The sequence below is a fragment of the Lupinus angustifolius genome, chromosome LG08, assembly GCF_001865875.1.
Source record: "Lupinus angustifolius cultivar Tanjil chromosome LG08, LupAngTanjil_v1.0, whole genome shotgun sequence".
Classification (NCBI taxonomy): Eukaryota; Viridiplantae; Streptophyta; class Magnoliopsida; order Fabales; family Fabaceae; genus Lupinus; species Lupinus angustifolius.
The window spans coordinates 6268350-6275709 of NC_032016.1; the positions used below are offsets into that span (position 1 = coordinate 6268350).

The 7360-nt window shown below is 30.7% G+C and overlaps 1 pseudogene; it reads left to right on the forward strand.

Annotated features, from left to right (window-relative positions):
• LOC109353773 lies at window positions 330-3400 on the forward strand (annotated as a pseudogene).

The window sequence follows — 7360 nt, forward strand, 5'->3', positions numbered from 1 at the left end:
TATTTTATTTTAGGAAAAAAATATTTTTACGGATATAGTTACTGTTTTCTTCACATTATGATATCATAAATTATAATAATAACTTCTAATGTGCCAAAAATAATCATAACTTTTACTTTTAAAGAATAAATATTTTTACTAATTTTATGAGTTATTTTTTTCTTTAAATTATAATATCAAATTAGAATCATATATAAATATAATAATAATTTAATTTATCATAATTTGCTACCACCTTCCAACTCAAGCCTCAATGCCCCATTATCACATTCTCATTCCCCTTATATATTTCTATTCCTTTTATTACAAGGGAAGGAAGAAGAGTAAAAGAAATATAAATTGGGTGTCAAAATTTGATAGTCTAAGATTATTGAATCACAATCTTCACATTTTCTTCTACTCCAACACCACCCACCAACAATGGCTGTTACTTCTCCTAGTTTCAATGCCCCAGTAAAGAAGTACTGGTGGCTCACCAAACGAAAGGTAATAAACACATCTTAGCACTCTTCAAAAAACACCATTTTCTTCAATGACTATGTTTTATTGTTATGTTGATACATGTTTGTGTGTTTATGTCATTGTTGTAGATTATTAAGAGATATATGAAAGACGCACGAAACCTCATGGCAACACAAGAAGAAAACGAGGTTGCTTCAGCTTTGAGTCTTGTTAATGCTGCTCTAGCTATATATCCACGTTATGAACAAGCTCTTGAACTCAAAGCATGGTCTTTGTTACATTTGAGATGTTTCAGAGAGGTAGCTGATATGCTTCAAGATTATATTCCAAGTGTGAAAATGGCGAACGATGAATCAGGTTCTGTTTCTTCTGATAGTTATTCTCAGACACTTTCAAGAGAAGGTTTGGATCTACTATCTTCTCATGGGGTTCAAAGGGTTCAGAGTTTCAAGTGTTTTTCTGTTTCAGAATTGAAGAAGAAGGTCATGGCAAGGTTCTGTAAAAGTTGCGAGAAAGAAGGGTATTGGAGGTAAATCACATAGAGGATAAAAAAACAGAGTAATAATATACCGTTTTACTATATTACAATATATTATATTCTAAAATATATATAATTAATTAAGTGCATTATTATTGTGTCTCATTGGTTTTTGCAATCTAATATCGTTATGACTTTAAGTTTTCTTCCATTTAAAATGATTTTTTTTCTAATATCTTTATGACTTTGTTTTTTTAGTTCAGATCGGAGTCCTTTCCATGTGGCTCCGGCGTGAGTAAATGCTAAGATCAACTACTTTCTTTCAAAAAAAATGTGACAATGACCACTTCCTATAATTTTTCTGTCTCTATCTCACACAAATCAAAATTTATAAAATATTATTAAAATATTAAATTTTATTTTTATAATTTTTATTTTCAAATAAATAAAATTTTGTAATTGATTTAGTATACTAAATATGACATGATTAAGGAGATATGATCTGAATCCAAAAATATGAAAGGCTGATTTCAATTCAATGCACAATGGAAAGTAATTACTGATGTGATTTTTTCCTGCTTTATGCCAAAAATCCCTCACCTTGACAATCAAACATAAAACATATTAATTATTGGCTCAAAATTGAACTAAACCTATTTAAATATAATAAATAGATTGTCTGAATCAAAATTTGACATTTTGTTGACTTTGACTTTTAACATTAATTAATCTAGTTTCTAATAAATTAAATTTTGTGTGCAAATTACAGATACTTGGTGTTAGGCAAAGCATGCTTCCGTCTAGGACTATTAGAAGATGCAATGATTCTTCTCCAAACCGGTAAACGCCTAGCCAGTGCCGCGCTCCGCCGTGAGAGTATATGCTGGTCCGACGACAGCTTCTCAGTCTCAACCATCGACACAAACTCACAATCTTCAACCCCACCAAGAACCCTACTTACAGAAACCGAATCCATTACCCAACTCCTCACCCACATCAAGTTCCTCCTCCGGCGCCGCGCCTCTGCACTCGCCGCCGTGAACGCCGGTCTATATTCGGAAGCCATCCGCCACTTCTCAAAGCTTCTAGACGGCCGCCGAAGCGCTCCACAGGGCTTCCTCGCTGAATGCTACATGCACAGAGCTAATGCTTATGGTTCTTCAGGTGAAAGTGCTTCATTAAGCACAACAGTGTTTTAAATTATGGCCGGCAGTACATGCTTTTTGTGGTGTGAATTATTTTATGAGTAAAAAAACATTTTTGATACTGATACGGCTTGTTACGATCATAACATTGTGATTCGACAACAGGACACCGCAACCTCAATATTACAGTCAAATCATATATTTAGTAATTCATATTTTATTTTAGAAAAATAAGTCGTAGCAATAATTCCCTCAAATTTCTATCTGAATGTTTTCCACTGTTTCAGGTCGCATTGTAGAGTCTATAAGTGATTGCAACCGCGCCCTTGCCTTAGACCCCACTTGCATCCAAGCTCTTGAAACCAGAGCTTCCATTTTAGAAAAAATTCGCTGCTACACTGATTCATTGCACGACCTTGAACACTTGAAGCTCTTGTACAACACCATCTTACGTGATAAAAAGCTTCCAGGTCCTGCATGGAAGCGTCACAACGTGAGGTACAGGGAGATTCCAGGGAAACTATGTGCACTTTCTGTGAAAATTCAAAAACTGAAGAAAAGGGTTGCTTCAGGTGAAGTTGGGAATGTTGATTACTATGCTTTGATTGGTTTAATAAGAGGTTGTTCAAGATCAAAGTTAGAGAGGGCATATCTTTTATTGTGTTTGAAATACAAGCCTGATAAAGCTTCGAATTTTGTAGATAAGTGTGAGCTTGCGAATGAAAGCGATTTAGAATCGATTAAGGATAGAGCTAAGATGTCAGCATTGTTGTTGTATAGGTTGATTCAGAAGGGTTATGCTAATGTGATGCTAGCAATTAAGGATGGAGAAACTGCTGAGAAAAGAAAGAATAAGAAACGTGAATTGGCTTTGCAATTGGAACAAGAAGAAGCTGAAGAGAATGAGAAAACTTTGGTGGAAAATAATACAAAGTGCCTTATATCTTCTCCTTCTAATGTGGATTCATCAGTGTTTCAAGGTGTGTTTTGTCGTGATCTTTCTGTGGTTGGGGACTTGATTTCACATGTGGGATTTAACCGTCCAATTCCATTATTCCAATGAAGAATGAAGCTTTTAGTTGCTAATTCAACACTTCAATTCCGATTAATCAAGTATGAGACATTGGGAAGATTATTAATTGGTACACATTAGTGCAAAACGTTTGGGAATTTGGGGCCTTGGGATGTTTTTGCCGGTAGAAATAATCATTATGGCTGGTCAATTGTACAAAAGTATAAATATTTGGACTGCCGGAAAATTTTGTCAAACCTTTGTATGTTGTTTCTATTTGCTTTTATTTCTATATCTATTAAATGTACATAATATATTAGTGTCCGAGTCTATTCTGGATTAGGCCATAATTAAACATTTTTAAAATTTGCATCTTATTATAAAATTTAGTGATTTGAAATTTCGTTTACTAGTTTTTTGTTTCTCATGAGCATGTAAATATATCTTCTCTTTTCCCCATCTATTGACAGATCAATAATGGCTTTACAGCAATAGTTTCCAAGAAGAGAAACTGTAGTTTTTGTGGCTCGGCTTTTTCCCAATGCCTCGTCTTATTGCATTCAATTTTAATGTGGTTTGGTCCATCCAACCAACTGGCTTTTCTGACATTCCATTAGATTTTCTTGGCCACTGTCTCTTTCAAAGATGAGTATCACTTATCTCAAACAATATATCATTCTATATTTCAAGTTAATTACATATTGACATGTTAATAAAAGAAAAAAATTAAAAACAAATGTAATAAAAAATAGCTATCTGAATAACTTAAAATAGGGAATGAGACTCCGTTTATGACATAGAATCTTTACCCATCCTTAAAAGAAAAAAGATCCCATTCCCTAAAAAAGTAATCTATTTATGTGGCACCCAATAAAATTTCTTCAAATAATATAATAATATTAATCCTTATTTTTAATTAAGTTTTATATTTTAATTGAACTAAGAAATAAATAAGGACAAAGATAATTAATCTTCATTCCCGTCAAAAAATAACTTTCCTTATAATTTACAAGTTGAACCATGTCAAAAATAAAATCTACTTTTGTTTATGAAAGACTACTATATTACTCCCATTAATGATTGTCGAATTAATAAGGTTAATTTGGTGAGCATAAAATTTTTGGTCCTAAATTTAGAACTAAGTAAATCATTTTCTTTAGTTAGAAAATACTAATTATACCTATATTGTACAAGTCAAATGCCAAAATTTCATTCGAGAAAGTAACACTTGTTGTAAGTAGTAATTGCATTTGATTTGTTACCTATAATATAAGAGATGAGGAGATTCCCTGATTAAAAAAATACTAATTATGATGAGAATATTCCATGATTAAAAAATACTAATTAAAAAAAAATACTTTGCTGCATCAAAGTACATGGTCCCTTGGTGTTTGAACTTTGAACCTATAACAGCCATGTATATATTTCACGCCTATTGATGCTAGTGAGGTTGATGTGAACGGTGGGTAAATGAGAAAAATAAATATCAACAACCCACAACACTGGTTTATGCTTTAGAAAAAATCACTACTTGAAGTAGTTTTGAAAATCTACCATCTTCATAATCAAAAGCTTAAATCTCTCTTTATTTCTTTGTTAACCAACAAACCAAAGATGTAATTTATTTATTTTTTATTAAATCAAAAAACTATAATTCGTCAAGTAAACTACAACTATTGTTGTTAAACAAGCTTTTTGCATATTAGGGTGAGCGTTTGTTAGATGTGGTTTTAATAAACTTGATTTCGTAAAATTAATTCCATTTCTAATTTAGTTTCATTATAAAATTAAGACTTAATTTCTTTTGTTTATAATTAAGTTTAAGTAAAATGAAGTGATTTATGTTTCAGTATTTTATTATAAAATTAGTTCGGTAGAAAAATCAAATGTAAAAAATTCATTGAGACACTAAAACTACAATTTCTTAGTATGTTAGAGACTCTTACATGATTATATATTTAAGCTTTGCGGAAATGAAGATAATATGTTCCAAAAAGTATATCTTAGCTCAATTTTATTTCAATAAAATTTTAATACCTAATAATATTTATTTCTTAGTACTCAAGATCTTTTAATAGATATCATAATTTCATTGAAATGAGGATAAGGTTAGGAATAAGTTATCAACATTATCAAAACAAGTGCACCCATGTCATTGAACATGACTTTGAGTGCATGAGGTAATTAGGATGTGGTTTGATTAGATTGGTTCAAAACTGTGTTGAACTTGAAGGACATGATAAAGAGAAATCGTGCACAATGGAAAAGGGCCTTGTCAGTTATGTATATATTACATACACATAAAAACAAAAGTAAGGTGTCTAATCTGCTCTCAATACAAGAATACATGTTATATAAGGGTTCAGGAAATGTCAAATCAATTAATTTTTGCATTCCCATGACGATGACTCTTTACCCCATATGTTCCTTACTTCCTACTAATTTTGGTTGAATAAGTTGCTATTTGTTCTCACTAAAAACAAAAGTAACAAATGGGGAAATTAATTGATTGATCTTAATTTCGTTGACTAGATATTTTGAGTTTGAATTTTAAAAAATGCAATTGCATTATTAAATATATGGTAGAAAAACTTTACTATCTATGATAGTCTTATTAGATTTTCTTCAATAATAGAGGATTTACATGTTAGAGAGAAATAAAAGAAGCAAGTAATAATTTATTTAGAAATGGAGATTTGTGATGGTGATGTTGCAGTAAGGCATGCTCAGCCAAAGCTTGCAAATTTGTACTGTTCATCACGTGTTGGCAATTTTAAAAGGGTTATTTGGAATCAATGAGGGCTTCTATCTCCAAACCCTAATAATGATATTTTGTTTGGGACTTAGCTTCTGATACACGAAAAAGCCCTCTGTGTTCCTAATCCTCTTCAATGTTTCTACAGTGTTTCCCTACTTTTCATTTTAGAACAAGGATTCAACTTTTGCTAGAACAATTTTATTTTTTCCTAACTAATCTTCTTTTAGTTATCTGGATTATTAAATGAAGAAATATTTAATGTTGTGTTATGTCTTTAAAGTTCTATTAAATGTAAATAAAAAAAAAGTAGTCTGAATATAATTATCGAGGGAATAAAACAAAATTCTTTGACGATAACAGCTTAAAAAGTGAGATAAAACGTTCTGTTAAAGTAGTCTGTCTGAATATATATTAACTTTATGCTTTTTAATACAATTTTTTTACTTCTTAAATCCTTAAACAATATTATAAGAGTAAAAAGTGGAGATTTCATGTACTTATTATATGGCAAACAACTAAACAAAAGTGATATAATTAATAGTTTCAAAATGTTAAATTTATGCTTTTTATACAAATTGTTTATTTCTTTAAATCCTGAAACAATATTATCAGAGTAAAAAGTGGAGATTTCATGTACTTATTATATGGCAAACAATTAAACAAAAGAATAGATTTCATCACACCTTTTTTCCTTCAAAAACGCGACTTTATTTTACTCCTTACCCGATAATGATTTCACGATTTCCATCTTCAAAGAGCAAAAATGTTTTACTTTGTGTGACTCTATGACTCTATGTATTATGACTTATGATTGGTGAGAAAAATATTTAATAATTAAATTTTAACTTAAATATATTTTTTCTGACCAATCATATACCCATGAGACATGGAATGGCAAAAAGTGCAAATATGTATCCAATTTGGGAGCATATCTGGTGTCCCATATCTAGTGTCGCGCAATCAAAATTGTTTATAAAAATAATTCAAATGTCAAATTTTTTATATATATTTATTTGTTCGGCAAATAAATAAATATATATACTTTTGAAAGCAATAAATGAATTCCTTTTCTTAAAATGGAAAAACAGAAGAAATAAGATATAAAATAGATTTGAAGCAAAGAATGACATTGTTAGACAAGAGGAAAACATGCGCAACTCCATCATTCATATAAATAAAAAAATTGCTATTAACTCTCCAAAAACATGGATTACATTTTATTTAGCAAATTAAGTATTCATCAGCTGTTCCTCTGACAGAATATTGTTCTTTATATAAATTAAACTTTAGTATTCGTACTGAAAGCGTAATTTAATATCTTGTGACGAAAGAAAAGGTGCATTTCACGAGGGCACCATTTTTAGTACTTTATTTTATCCTGTGTAGTCAGAGACTTTGGGCATCTATAGTATGACTTTTTGTGTGTGTGTGTGTGAATACACATAATCTTACTAAATCCATCTAATGGATACCCTAATACTTACATGTAGTGGAATGACACCAAT